At 47.4% G+C, this 16,080-nt stretch overlaps 1 protein-coding gene across 1 annotated transcript in view; it reads left to right on the forward strand.

Annotated features, from left to right (window-relative positions):
* The first annotated feature begins 887 nt into the window (after positions 1-887).
* SETD5 (SET domain containing 5) overlaps positions 888-16,080 on the forward strand; it is a 63,664-nt gene continuing 48,471 nt past the window's right edge. Inside the window, exon 1 of the mRNA XM_075287476.1 lies at positions 888-1,211. The gene's annotated coding sequence lies outside the window, so the exon portion shown is untranslated. The remainder of the gene's footprint in view (positions 1,212-16,080) is intronic.

Consider the following 16,080-nt stretch of genomic DNA (forward strand, 5'->3'; position numbering starts at 1 on the left):
CAACCCCTGTCCATACACCCTATAAGGTCAGGACTACAGGGCCATTTTGGCCACCACTATTGTCATGTGACCAAAGGATCGGGTTGCCCTCCTGCACTTTCTAGTCACAAAAGGCCTGGATTCCCCCCTAGGGTGTAAATATACCCTAAGGCGAGGTTCACACTTGTGCTTTCATCTCAGTTGGAGAGTTCAGCACAATGCCTGTCTGACGACAAAGTCCTGCACGTTTATTTTTCGGATTTATAACAATGGACCTCATTATAGTCCATGGGTTTAGCTGTGGCCGCTATTTTAGGGAACCCGCACATTCTACCCAATGGACCAGAACAGATAGTGTGAACTTAGCGCAGGCTGGGATTGTGTCGCAACACCCTCACAGTCCAACGCCATTGGCGGTCATAAGTCAGCGCCAAAGTCACTCTGTAGCCCTAAGCTATAGCAGAATGGTGGTGAAACTACAACTCCCAGCATGCCCTGACAGCCAAAAGGCCTCATTATGACTAAGAGGGAACCTATATAAGTATATATAAGGTGATATAAGATTGCATACATTGTATCATACAGTAGCTGAGCCTATAGACTTTCACCATACACTCTCCCGCTGCTGTATACACGGGGGCGGCCAGGCCCGTGCGCTCCCCTCGCCGCCTCTCCTCCTACTGTGGGAAAACAGCTCGGTGCGCGGGTAGTGACTGCATCGCGTGACAGCCCCGCGCTGATTGACATCATCCACCGCCCAGTAGGCGGCGAGCTGGGCGCCGGCCAACCAATAGGAGCCAGGCTAGTGGGCGTGACCGAGGGCTCCTCCCACTGTTCCCGCCGCCCCTGCCGCCGAAGCCGGGGATCCCCGTGTGGTCAGTCGCGTTTCCGCCCGTGTAGGTAGCGAGTCGGCGGGGGGAGGGGAGGCCGTGTGGAGCGGCTGTCGATGCGGATTGAAGGGGGCTGGGGAGCAGCAGTAGTGTCCCAAGCTGAGCACCGAGGAGGAGGAAGGGGACGGAGCCCCGGCGGACAAGCCTGCACCTACAACGGATATACAAAGTCTGCACGTCTCCCCCGTGCACTTCCCTGGCGGAGTTTGTGTCAGGCGCTCGGCTGAAGCGCTCAGGAAACACCGCTGCTTCACTTGAGGCCTAGCAAGTTCTGGCACTTTGGGACGTTCGGACGCGTTCTTGGCCCCGTCAGGTGGGGCAGGCCTGGTCCTGCCAAGACGGGTAAGTGCGGGGGAAGGTTTTCTGAGGAGATTTCACTTGATTTTTGGCACTTTTTTCGCGCTGTTTTCCTGCAGGCTCCCTGGGTGGTTCTGGGGGCAGCTTCCTGTCAGCTGCTGTCCTGCCTGGCTCTGGGGGTACCAGGGGGTTCTCTGGGGGGATTTTCACTGTTTTCTCCAGGGTTGGTTGCTTGTGTTGGACAGGACTACCTGGTGGGTGGAGAGGTACAGGGGGTGCTATGTAATGTCACCCCAAATCTGGTACCTGGTCTGTAACATAATGCAGAGTGGAGACACCAGTGCAAATCCTATGAGGGAGCAGATCATAGACTAAACAGGGTCACAGCCTGGCTTATGGGGGTCCTGATACCTCTAAGCAGTGCTATAGTGGTCCTAATACCCCTCCATAGTGGTTAGAGGATAACCCCCCCCCCCCCCCCCCATCCCCATCATCCTGGACCTTAATATCCTCACCCTAAAAGTTAATGCCCCCAGCACCACGGAGGATAACAGCCCCAGAGGTTTCTTACTGCCCTCCACTATAAGTTACTACCCCTACAATTAGAGCTTCATCCCCCCCCCCAAGGCGATCCCCTAATACAGGTCTCTATAAAATCACAGGTCTCATTCCACTTGTATTGAAGCTTATGTTAATGCAGAGGCAACTACGGTACTACCCCCAATATAGGAGTACACACCATGGAGCTCAATACCCCAATTATAGAGGGTAACATATCCCCCCCGCCCCCCCAGGTAATGCCTCAGGCACTGCTTTATGGCAGCAAACAGATCTGATCCTATTACTTATATTGGAGCTTATAGTAATGCAGATCCAGCGACAACCCCCCTATAGCAGCACATGCCATGGAGCTTATACCCCCCACCATAGAGGATAATTACTCCCACCCCCACCCCATGCAACGTCCTAAACAATACTTTATAATGAACAGATCGGGTTCTAAGTTGCTATAATCTCCAACACAACTACTACCCCCAGTATAACAGTTTAGTACCCCCACCCTAATGCTTTATAACCTTGTATTGAAGCTTATAGTAATGAATAGCCAACTATTAACTCCCAATATACCAACATTCACCCCCATCATGATGACTACTACCCCCAACATTCACACCATGGAGCTTAATACCCCCATCATGATGACTACTACCCCCAACATTCACACCATGGAGCTCAATACCCCCATCATGATGACTACTACCCCCAACAGTCACACCATGGAGCTCAATACCCCCATTGTGATGACTACTACCCCCAACATTCACACCATGGAGCTTAATACCCCCATCATGATGACTACTACCCCCAACATTCACACCATGGAGCTTAATACCCCCATCATGATGACTACTACCCCCAACATTCACACCATGGAGCTCAATACCCCCATCATGATGACTACTACCCCCAACAGTCACACCATGGAGCTCAATACCCCCATTGTGATGACTACTACCCCCAACATTCACACCATGGAGCTTAATACCCCCATCATGATGACTACTACCCCCAACATTCACACCATGGAGCTCAATACCCCCATCGTGGTGACCCCTTCCTTCCTCAGGCAATGCTTTGAGTGCAGACCTGATAACCTGTATTATAGTAAATCCAGTCCGGCTACTACCCCCCCCAGTATTATACCACATACCATGGAGCTTAATACCCCCTCCTTAGAGGATAATTACCCCCCACCCCCAAGGCAATGCCTTATATAGCACTTCATAAAAGCAGACGATCTCCAATAACCTGTATTATAGCTTAAAGTTAGTCAAATCCAACTATTCCCCCCACGATAGTGATGCAGATCTGTATATTCAGCCCTTACCCTCGTGTTTATAGATCTAGAGCCTGCTATAGTCAGTCCTCTCCCCTCCCCCACATCGCTGGTGTTTTTTCACTTATTTTGCAGAGTCTATAAGTTGCCACAAACCCTATAGACGTGTCGGTCACCGTCATGATGTTTGTGCGCTCCCTGGCTTTGCGTAGTTGATCTGTGCATATAGGGCTTGTTGGTGTTTTCATGGGGTTATGTTTCTTATGGTATGGATGGTCCTATAGGGCAATGATGGGCACGACGTGTATGGATAGAAGCCTGGGGATGTGGTTTATGGGGTGTCCTAGACCCTCGGGGCAGACTGTACTAGGGATTGTATTGTGTAATACTTATAACATTGGTGAGGTCTGTGCTCCTGAAGCAGCTGCTGCTCCATAAGGCAGCTCCATATAGGAGGGGGTGGGGTAGTTTCTTCCGTTGGGGTAGGGGGGGGGGGGGTTGTTTATGATTTTACATAGATCAGCCATAGTCTCTGGCTTCCCTTATTTTAGGGTCCCTGTATAATGTATTTGCAGTGGGAGCTGGATATAGGGAAGGCTGTGAGCTTTGTACTACACATTGCACATCCAGTCTGGTATAAGACATATTGAATGTTGTCCCACATGGAAAATCCTTGTATGGATCCATAGTAACTGTACGGGGTGAAGAACATTGTCTGAAGTATCCGGTGAGACCTTTATAGGTGTAAAATGAATAGTTTGCCCCCTTAGTCTGTGTGAGGGAGGTTTATCAGCACCTCCATAGTTGGGTTAGCATTCTGGCTGTGTGCTCTTTGGATTTGGGGAGGGGGCTTTAGCACCGACTGCTTGGGGTACCTATGTATGTGGTGTTTGGAGTTAAGACTACAGTGTGCGGCTTACTGGACTATAAGGGAGTCCGTCCATACTGTTATGTAAGTTGGTTCCTAATCTCCATCTTCCCTTATCGTCTTGATCAGCGCCCATAGCCCTGTCTGTACCTGGAGGCTGTTGGGAATTCACACCTCCACCCCCTCCCCCTCCTTCCTTAGTATCCAAGAGGAAGGATCCCCAGGCTTATTTTAACCACCATTTCTATTGTACATCCAGCAGGCTCGGCGGGTGGAGTTCGGGCCTTGCCAATCTCCTTGTATATTGTTTAAGAAAGTGATTTGCATGGTTAAAAAAGTGCTGCAAAGAATAAAGAAAGCGCCATTGTTTCCTCCCCTGCTTTTGTTTTTGGCAACCACCGCCGCCTAAGTCACCTGTAAAGTTGCACATTGTTGGTCTGGAGTCGCTGACGGTTTTGTAATTTTTTTTCTGGGAGTTTTTCTCCCCCCTTTATTTCATTCGATCTTTGCAGTTTTTAATCTCTGTCCTCTTTCCCCTCCTTCATCTCCCCTCCCAGCCCGTTCTCAAGCCGAGGAATTCCTTTCATGCTCTCTCTCTATTCCTTCTCAGTTTACATGCTATGGTTTGTGCTATGTTTTTTTTTTTTTTTTTTTTCCCCCCGAAACTCAGCAGTTCAACGTTTGATTCTGGAAACCTGTAGACGTCGGGCAGAGTTTGCTGTGTGCTTAAGGAATTCTCCAGCTCCTTCCTCTACACCCCTGGTTACCTCCCTCCAGCACTGCAGACTTACTACAACCTAAGGAGCCCCACTAGGAAGACTTGGGGCACCGCTCTCGAGTATGGGGTTAGAAATAGGTGTCTGTCCGGCATTAGGGCTGCATTGCAAAGCCCTGGGTCAAAATACTAAGCCTTTATGAATATATAGGACATATAGATGGGGAAAAAGCGAGTCCTACATCTAAACTTGCCTCGGTAGGTGAAAATACAGTGCTGGATCCTTCATCCACAATTCCCTATTTAATCTGCAGCCCCTCCCCCTTGGCCGGCTGTGCTGGGGAATACATGACCTGGCCTCTAGATAATAGTGTCTTGGCTGTGCAAGGGTTAATACGGAGACTCTCGTAGCCAGGTGTTTTTCATTGCTAGTGGATTAGAAAGAAGGGGACGCATGAGAGGTATCCAGGGTTTAACCGTTCGCAGCCCGCGGATTGTTTAGAGAAGCCTCCCGTCTGGTGGATTGGACATATTATAATATCCTGGGATATGTCTTATCTCCATGTGGACACGGCTCTATCCTTCTCCAAGGTTATGTAAAGCAGTGAAGTTTGCTTTGCCTTAGGAGCCGCTGGTAGGTTCACTGTTTCTTCTAATGGGGGGTTTAGGTTATCTCCGTCCCCCTGTAGATAGATGTGACTACTGCGTCCTGTACCTGTTACTGCTTATCAGGTGGATTATGGAGTTTATTTGGTTATTAGTGATACATACTTGATACATTTTATTTCAGGTTACATTTTTGCATAGCTGTACAGGAACAGATGTTATAAGAATGTTGCTAGTTTTGTGATGGGGGGGGGGGGGTCTCCCTTTGTCCATTATGTAGTTGTTGAAGGGTCACTGCACCTCAGGAATGAATTGTGTTGAGCTCTTGGTCCGATGATCAAGTTTTTTCCCCCTCGCTGACGTGTTGCGGTAATCTTATGCATCGCTCCTTCTGTAATAGTGTGGAGCCTCATCTAATGTCAGAGTTGTCTCTCTGTTGAATGATCATTGTGGGTTTTTTATAGGATGTGAGTAGAATATGGGATCAGTCCTATGAAGTGCGCATTAATGTCCGTGATGGGAGTTTCTGTGATAAATGATGAGCACAAGGTTCGGCGCTCGGCCCCGGAGCTGCTGTTGCTATGTGAGACTCTCAAGTGGTGCTGGCCATCTCCAGGGAAAGACACCACGGCCATTAGCAAAGGCTGCTCGGTCCTTGGAGAAAGGCAGTGGCTGAGCCATACTTAGCACATGGCTGGCTTTATTTTTTTGCCATCTGTTTTTGTTTTTTTTTTTAAGCCCATTTGCCATCATTTTCATAAGTAATAGCTTAGTCTTTCTGATCAAAATTGTGATCTGACTCTTAGTATTTTGTTTTTTTTAGCAACTCGAACACTATGGCGGCTCATTTACTTAAGGCTAGGTTCTCCTCTCCATCGCAGACCGTTGGGGTCCGTGCACACGATGTAACGCGGCGTTGATTCTGACACGTAAACTCGTGTCAGAGTTAGCGCTTCAAAACAGAATCCCATTGACTTCAATGGCTTCCGTTTAGCACGTGTAACACGTTGAAATCAATGGGTTAAAAAGCCTCCCATCGATTTCAATGTGTGGCGCGCGTAAGACGGAACCCATTGTAGTCAATGGGATTCTGTTTTGAAGCGCTGACTCTGACACGAGTTTGTGTGTCAGAATCTATGCCGCGTTATATTGTGTGCACAGGACCTTATGTGACAAGTTAGACTTTTTCATCTAAGTTTTTTTTGTTTAGGATAGTCACTGGGGTCCACAGGGCTCTATTTCTGTCCATCGTTTATTGGTGTCTGTTTTCCGTTCCTTTGGCCTTCAGTCTAGAAAAAAGGGTACGGCGCCAGTGTGAACCTCGCATAATACACTGCTGTGCAGTCGCATTTTTTATGGACTTGTTCACTACCTTAATACATCAATTGGGACCATGAAAACGGTCTCCTGGTCCCGAACCATGAAAAAGTGGTGGTCTGAATAAAGTGTAAGGTTGGTTATGATGAGATACCGTGAGCTGAAATCTTCTAATCCCACCATTCTGATAGACTCTCGGCTCGCCTGTACATGCGTGTATGCGTGTACAGACACCTCGAACAGCACCGTATCCCCTCAGTGCTAAAGGATTGCACATGCCGAAATCCGACAGCCTGACCCTTCTCTCCATAACAACTGCTGTCATGAGTGTTGGCACACCCCTATAGTCTATAGATGATCACCTTCTTTAGGCCCCATGCACATGGGTTGGAAAACCTAGACCGTGTTATTTCCGCATTTCCTGTCTTGAATCTGGTTGAGAGACGAGGACACCCTGCATCATAATGATCCGTGATGCTAGGATCTTATACTATATACAGCCACGGTGAGGCGAGGAGTCTACGTCTCTGGATTGAGTTCAGGCTGTAAAATTCTGTCAATGTGCAGACCGGTTTTCTGTGTAAATTGGTGGGATCAGCTGATCTAATGTATGGCCGTCTTAAAGGGATTCTGTTTACCAGGTTTAGGTCTCCTGAACCAGTAGCTTGTCCTTATGATGCAGGGATTTAGGGCCCCATTTCTGGTATTGTATCCCATCCATTGCTCTGTTTGGTCAGAGAAGACCCCTCCCCCCCCTTGCACATGTGCATTGTGGCATTGATGCAGAGGATGCAAGTGTCCAGGGAAGTTATATGTACTATCATAGACTTAAACAGCGCCGTGTACGGACTCTGGGAGCTCCCACCTATAATGGGGCTTAGATTACCAAAACACCAGCAGCATAAGGACACGCTGCTCGGTTTGGTTGCCCAAACTTTGTGACGGGTTCTGTTTGAGCGTACACAAGAATACAATCTCCTAAGACTGGCACACAATGTTTCCTAAATGTCACAGTTAAATGAATTTAGGGATTATTGATCCTTGCACTCCATGCACACTGTGGAATCCATACCCGAAAATCCAACGACAAACACTGTGACGCGCTTTCGCACGGTCTCCGCATGGAACATACGGACAGAAAAGTACTTGACTATTATAGTCTATGGGGTCAGTGTGCTTTCACTGCACACCGCTTGCCTATGTGTTCGCTAGTCTGTTTGAGGAGGGGGGTCTCCAATGCAAACTCCTCCGAATGGATTACCGATGCAGATGTGAACGAGGCCTCAGTAATGGGGATCTGTGATTGTAGGTGTTGCTGCCTCACCCGCCGCTCCATTGTCCCATGCTGTATACAGGACAGGGTGCAGAGGCCTAAGGATACGTGGTCCTACTCACTGCTGGTCAGTAGATTTCGCCTACTCTTTCTCCTCCTCCGGGTCAGTCTTTTGCAGTCGTATTCTGCTCCTCTTCTAGGATTGCAGGGCTTTTGCCTTTGTCAGGCCTCCCATTTTCTCTGTCTAGGAGCTTTGTACTCCGCTCCAAAATAAACCAGACTGGATCTCTTCAGGGGAACGCTTTCCACTGCAGACATCCAATGCTGGTTTTTGTAGATAATTATATATGTATGTAGCAGACACAAGTAGCGGCCTGGATTTACACATACAGATTTTTTTTTTAGCTGATGCCAATATTGGAGCCATAAGAAAGAAAAAAAATGAATAGGGACTTAGTCTCTTCTGTCTGGGATCTGCTCCTGCCTTTTGGTTTGAAGAGGGGGAGAAAAAAAAATGGCATGTGCGATTCCAGCCATATGGCCGTCTGTAGAAACTTATTTCCAAAAGTCTTAGGCACTTAGGACTTGAAAGGGAGCGGTTGAATGTGATACGACAATTGCACCGCGTGTTTCGGTCAGAAACATTCAGGATCTCGCCATACACACTCAAGTTGGAAAATCTCCTATTGATGACCTGATCCTTTCCTTTTCTCATTACAAGGAAGGGATTGAACCCCTGCCAAGTGGTAGCACATGGGGGGTGGGGTCTATGAGGTATCTGCTTGTGCATGGCTGCTTTGAAACTTTAAGTGTTTCAGGGGCTACCGCTTTCTTTGGGGTAGGTCTTGAGACCGTGGATTTACTATGGAAATGATTTCCTTTAAGTATGGCAGACTTTGCACCCACATGTTTGTGGAGGCGACGGATAATAATGTTACGCGTGTAGCACTGCACGGTACGACAGCAAAGCACATTGCAGTTTAACAGCACAGACGTCCCCTGGGTCCAGTACCTGGAAGGTAAATACCTATATATGGCACAGTTTGTTTTTTTTCCCTCCCCCCCCCCCCCCACACCCATCAAAACACAGCACCCAGTCAGACTGATGACGTATCTGGGCCAAGAGCTGAGTATTTGCCTTCAGATTGCATTTAGGTCTATATTTCCAATGTTCTGTAATGTGTATAGAGTAACACACCTTACAATCATTGTGTTATACACCAAATCTATCTCTCTGGCTTATATAGCTCCAACATATACCACAGCGTGTTACCTAGATGGTTATAACGCGTTGCCCCTATGGCTGAGGCCACACAATGTGGAAAACCCACATGCACATAGTACATACTAGACACCTTGCAGCTGTTGCCTTTAGTTGGATTCGAACCCAGGACCCCAGCGTTTTAAGGCGACCATGCTAAACAGTGAGCCACTTTATTGACCCTGTTTTTTCTCCCTCTCTGCACTGGTAGGGGGTGTCATGCACACTGCTGTATTGCCAGTCTGCAAATCAGTCTCCTACTGAACCTGTGTGCCTCTGATTTTATATGGAAGCATACAGAAATCTTATTAGCCGCATCGTGCACCCTTACAGAAAGCTCCTTCCCTAGATGTATTGCTTCTGGGCGACATAATGGCTGCACTCGCATATCCTGGCACATGAGTCTGTAGTGTTGTAGGCCTCGGTGTGTTCTGGATGCTCCATAAGGATGTTCCTTCCTGAGTGTAATAATCCCCTTGTCCTTCCGAGCAGCTGATAACACCAAGGCATTCATGTGAATATAAAGGTTATGCTAAAGTCCGGCTTCTCTGTGTCTTCTCCTGGTTTAGGTGTATAGTTTGTTGGCAGATTGGGAAACAGGAGTTAAAATGGGCACAGATACTTGATGTCAGATGCTGAAGGACCCATTTTGGGGACAGTCTCCGACCTCTTAATTAAGTGCAGACTTAGGGCCCAGTTCACATCTGCATTTAGGTCATTCCTTTTCCCTATCTGCATGAAATATGCGCAGATCAATCCAGCCAGTCGCACTTTTCTCTCTACATCTTTTGTGCGGAAACCACACGAACCCCATTATAGTCTATGGGGTTCACCGAATGGAAACCCGAATGCAGATGTGAACTGGGCCTAAGATCTATTGCAGTTGTTCTGTATGCCTCAAGCCAGTTTTATGGTGCAAATTATAAATTTGTCAGGCCGAGGCATCCTTGCTTTCCCCCCTGCTCTCAGGGCTCGTTCACATCTGCGCCCGGTCTCCGTTCTGCAGGTTTCCGTTTCCTGCACAAAACGGGCAGGAGACGGAAACCTGCCGACATCTTTCCAAACACATTCATTTGAATGGGTTTGAAAAGAGTCCAACCGTGAGCGCCGGTGAGCGTTTTATGCTCTCCGGGGCGAAACCGTTTTTTTTTAGTCGGACATGCAGTACTCTGTGTCCGGTTTAAAAAAAAAAAAAGGTTTTGCAGTGGAGAGCATAAAACGCTCACCGGCGCTCACGGCCGGACTCTGCATGACAGGTTTCCATCTTCTACAGACAGGAGACCAGATGCTGGTGTGAACCCAGCGTCTTACCACTTTTGCAAAAAGTTCAAGGTGCAGAATAAATGATGTGGTACTTAAAGGGTCATGTGCCAAACGTGTCGCAGTTGCTGTCGTCTATGCCTAAATGGGTTAATAAATTCCCCCCGTGGATCCTCTGTGACAGGATGGCTATATCCGTGTGTCAGTCACCTGGCGGTCTTGTCTGGGTTGTCTTCTGCATTGCTGCCTTTTATAGCGTTTCCCTATTGTTTTATGAAATGGGTGTGTGTGGGCTCGGTCCGAGTTGCGCCTTCAGTTCTCTGCCTTTTTATTAATCCACAATTAAAGGGATATTGTGTCTCTAATATCCATCATCCAGTCTTGTCAGTGTGTGAAAGGTGAACCTTTGCTTCTTGCAAATCCCAGAAATGACCAAACGTCTAACTTTATACCAGAAAATGTAATTTCCTTGAAGTGCTTTGGCTGGTGCCATGAACAGGATACATCTAGCGCTTCCGACATCTAATATAGAAGGTTATTACGCAGCCCCGGTGCATCTGTTTCCCCTTCACTGCAGAGAAACTTGGCCTGACCAAGGAGGCCATCAGTCCTAATTGCCTGTGATGCCGATACTGTAGCTCAGAGCTATTGGAGCGGAACTACAGGTCCCAGCAGCCCTGGGCGCTAAGTGTGCTGGGTATGGGTCGATCGAGCACCGATGTGTGGCTATCCTGTCATACACTGTGTCTACCTGCTTACATTTCCCTTCTTTAATGTCTCCCGTGGTTGCAGACGCTCCTGGATGTTTTTTGTGGTCCCCGCAGAGCCTGGGCCTGTTTTGTCTGCAGCCCTGTGCTGTGCCTTGTTCTCTGGCTGCCATGTTTTTGGTGTTGCATCATCTCAGCTTTTCTCTCACGCTCCCCTCCCTGAGCAGGACTCTGTACTTTCTATCCTGTGTATTGAACTCTCTTGTCATAGTTGCCACTCCCCTCCTCCTGGCCTGTGTGTCACTACCCCCACCACCACCACCCCCCTGATTCATTGCAAGAGCAGTCTGATGAGATCACTAGTGCGGGCTCCTGGGAGAGAACCTGCAGGCTTGGTGAAGGGGGAGGGCGCACAACTTGTCTCACTTTTCTCTGGCCTTTTGTTGTTCCAGGAGGACAATGCAGTTCAGCACAACATGTCGCTCAGGCTTGTGCGTTTCTTCTGCTTGCAGAGCGGTGAAAAAATAGATTTAAGACCAGATTAGCAAGCAGTGCAATTTATTAACCCGGCCTGAAGACTTTTCAACTTTGTCCTTCCCCTTTATAAAATAAGCCTTTTGTTTTAGGAGCTCTGCCTGTGTGACTCAGCATTGTGCCGGGTTCTGTCTGCACTGGACGCTTATTATTTAGGTGATCATTTGAGGTTTAGTCCTCACACACACTGGTGCAGTTTTGGTGCCTTTTTTGCAAACATAAACTTTTACAAGCGATCTGTGACTATTTCTGAATATAAATGTCTCTGATAAGTTGATAAGCGTGTTTTGTTGGGCGATCCGATTATTGTGGGCATAGAAATGCCCCATATGGTGAGCTGCCAGCTAATGCAGACCCTGTAGCAATGGAAGGTAAAGGGGTTTTCTGGAAGTAAAATATGGATGACTTATCCTTAATATATGGATGCCAGCTGAAGCCATGCTCCTTTGTATACCATTGACTACACAAATATACAGTACATTTGGTAGCCACATGTAGGTGGGCTCTGAGTATACACCCTAGATCAGGGGTAGGGAACGTACGGCTCTCCAGCTGTTGCAAAACTACAATACCCAGCATGCATACTGGCTCTGCTGTTCTTGAAACTCCCATGGAAGTGAATGGCGCATGCTGGGAGTTGTAGTTTCACAGCAGCTGGAGAGCCGAAGGTTCCCTACCCCTGTCCTAGGTCATCAATATTGGATCAGTGGGGGACCAACACCATGGGGGAGCACCATTACTGCGTCACACGGCCTTTATTGACGTGTAAGCTGTAATACTAAGCACGGCCACTATACAATATATGGTTCTGTAGTGAAGATTCTGCAGCGCCCGTCTGAACGTCACCGTCTACATTGATGGGGTGACCGAGTTGAGGATGGGAAGTCAATATCAGTCCCAGAAAATCCTTTTAAAAAGCAACAATCAGCATGTTGTATTCTTCATCAGAACTTGTCATTGGGCAGAAAATCTGCTCATGGAAAAGGATCTTAAGGTTGTGGTGACCTGAGGCGTAGTCTCTTTATACAGTGTGTGAGGTTATATATGTATATACACACAACATCTCCTCAACCTACATACAAGTGACCGGCCTGTCAATCTGCTCTGAGTTAACCCTTCAGTGTTCAATGTTTGCAGTGCACAGAGACTCTGCAACTCCTTTAGTGTTTCACTTTTGCAATCACCCAAAATGGGGGACCTCTGATGGTGACTCTTCTTCCTTCCTGGCATGTTGAAATTATTTTTTCACCTGATATAGAGCAAAGGAACATTATCCTAGCACCTAGAACATTTTGTGTGGTCGGCCCATCCCTCCAAAATTGTCAGGTTTGGCTGACCTTAGTGTAGTATGTAAGGCATAGAAGCGCATGGAGTCTGTGCAGTGATATACTACATACAGACACATCTGCAGGCCGAGGCCTCTTCACTACAATCGATAGTACTAGAGAAGGAGATTCCTGTAATACGGTGTTTCGTGAAACGTTATTTGTGTGGAATCCATCTAATGCCTCTGTATTGCTTGATATGATATAACTGCAGCATGCAGAGGTACAATGGGGGCCATATAGGCTTATTAGGTCATGTGCAGCAGATATTGTCGTGTCCGTGAGCAAGGTTAGAGAGTAACTGTGGATCTGACAAGGCAGTAAGACGGTATATAAGCATCTAAGATAGGTCTGTTCTCTCTACAGTCCTTGTTTAAGGCCCCATGTAAAGTGAGTCACTGATCCCATTTATTGACCTGTACATGGGTTTTGTTTTTTGGGGGGATGAAAATGCTCCCCCCCCCCCCCTTCCTTGCAAAAAAAAAATCTTATTTAGGGAATTGAAAAGAATAAATATGCAATATCTGCTGGTAAGATAATGGCGGTGCCCGGTGACATGAATGCGGGCGTGATGTAGCAGATGCTCCGAAGCGCTTACTTTGAGCTCTCCTCGTTGATGTCAGTGAGATCACATCTTCCATGGGTCCTTGAAAGATACGGTCGGCTCCTGAATTATACATTACTTTGTCTATCCATGAACTTCATTAGACTCTTAATTTTGGCAGCTCTTGCTTTCAAGCAAGCCCTACTATTGTGCGACTCCCAGGGGCTTGTGCCTGCTGAAGCAGCTGCTGGTACCTAAAATTAAGGAGCATGTCTTCTATTGGGAGGGCTGCCAGACTCTGACTACTGAATAAGACCGAAACGCTCCCCAATTCTGTGTTTTTCTCAGTATTTGCATTCTGCTGACACGTCCTGGCTTTCTATATATACTCGACACGGGGGAAAGCATCGTCACACCTCCACATTACTCCTACAGGAGCTTTCGACATCCCATAGGCATTCATAGGGAGCCTAAAAGCTTCCACTCTTCTGGGAAGGCTTCTGCAAGGTTTAGGAGGTGTCTATGGAAATTGTTGACTTTTAATTCCAGTTCTAGTTTATCCCAAAGGTTTAGGATGGGGCTGAGGTCAGGGACCGGTCACGTTCTTCCACCTCATCTCTCCCAACCATATCTTTATGGACCTGAGCACAGTCTCTACTGCTTCTGACTGACCGGTCAGCCATTTATGGAGGAGTTGGAGTCTATGGTTTGGCCTGGTACTGCCCTGGTCGTCTTCCATGAGCTCCTCACCTGTTCCCTGTGCGTCACCTGGTTATTCCTATGCCCTTGAATTGAGCCAATCTGCAAAACCAACCATGAGGTGCCATTGGATCAGACAAACGTTCTCTGCTCAAGTACACAAGTTATAAATGGTAGTGGTCGGAATACCCCTTGAAGCTACATTTTGATTCTGTGTAGGTTATAGTGAATGGCTGGATCGAGAATTTAGTTTTTTTTTTTTTCCACTTGTGCCTCATTTTTTCCAGCTAACCTGCATAGTCTTGTTAGATCTTTCTGATGAATCTCGGGTAGATTGCAGCCGTCGTCTTGTCTTCTGTCATAAAAGGAGTTGTCCTGCCGAGAAAAATGATGAAAACCACTTACAATGATGGAGGAAAGTCCGACCCCGCTGACCCCCAGCCTGGTACCAATACTTCCAGAGTCTCCCACCCAGCTCTACTCACATCCTGACACACTCGCTAGTCGCAGACCACCGCACTGGTGTTAGTCTATACAGCACGTGGCCGGTAAGGCTAATGATTGACTGCCATGGTCATAGGCATGTTGGTGACACAATGGTGTGGGAGTTAACTGAGCAACTCTATATTTACACCGCCATGTGCCAGGTCCGTGGTGGCTCATGGGTGACGTCCATCTGACCCCGGGCTACAAAGCAGACACGTATAGAACCTGTCCCCAGTTTTTCTCCAGGTTCACAGACCCATTACGTTTGTATTGCACCTTATTGTGTCAGGTCTGTGAGCTCAGGGGTAAAACTCAGGACACGTCTTATTTCTGTCTGTCTTGTGGCCCGGGCTCCTCAATGAAATGGACATGTAGGCAAAGGTAGATGCATTTAAGGAGTCATAGTAAGACACTTAGCACCGCTCCCTGACTTCTTGAGTTGCCCAGTGTTGAAAGTTCTTGTTGTCTGGCTGCTTTTATGAGCAGATGACCAACCAGACGTGTGTGTTGCCCCCTGCACACATAGGATTGCTCCATGAGATACAGACCTGATGTCGGCCATATTACATTGAGCCAGGACCTGATACAGACCTGATGTTGGCGCGGAGCTCCGTGTAGGATACATGGCTGCCCTTTGCCTGTAATATAAGTATGGCTGACCCTTTCCTTCATACTGTTGCACGTCTGTCTCGCAGTCTACGTTGTCGATCGCTGTAAATGTATTTTGTCTTATTTTTTTTCCTATTGCCCAATAATTGCTCCTGTTATATAACCGGTGCCGGAGATGTCTGGGCCTCTCCCGTGAGATTGAACACCTCGCTCTGGTGACAAGCCCCGGGATCCTTGATAAATTATTGGAAATAATTGTTGCAGAAATAGATTTATGAAATGTTTCCCGGGCTCGCCCGTGGTATTCACATGACCTGTCAGCTCCGTCTTCAATCCTTCCTCTGCATTGTTACTATAGCAATATGAAGTCAAGGATCTCGCGTCCCGGAGTTCTTGTATGCTGTGCTCCTTTATGCTTCCATAATAATACACACATTGCATTCATTTTTTTATTACTCTTACCCCTGTGTCTTATAGTGGTTGCTTGCAGTATATAGATGGGAGATTTTGCGTTTCACCTTGAGACGGTGAATAGATCCTATGTAATGCGTCCCAAATATTTCACTTCCAGTTCCATCCTAATAATTAGCATGCCGTGGTATATATATAGGTGTATATATGAAATGATACATGACTGCAGCCATATGTGTCTGTAATAGTTGTCGCTCTTGAAACCTCCATTTGTGTCTTTCCTCTTAATTCATGTTTGTAAGGAATACCACAAAGCTCAAACAGCTGTCCGCTAAGGAAATGTGAGGGGGGGGGGGATGGTATGGTGGTCTCTATCACTACCTAACCCTGCCCCCTGACCCCACACCATCCCCCTCCCACATTTCCGTATACGAACCTCTAGGATACTCGATCTATCTTCTA

This window comes from Leptodactylus fuscus, chromosome 9 (genome assembly GCF_031893055.1).
Source record: "Leptodactylus fuscus isolate aLepFus1 chromosome 9, aLepFus1.hap2, whole genome shotgun sequence".
NCBI lineage: Eukaryota > Metazoa > Chordata > Amphibia > Anura > Leptodactylidae > Leptodactylus > Leptodactylus fuscus.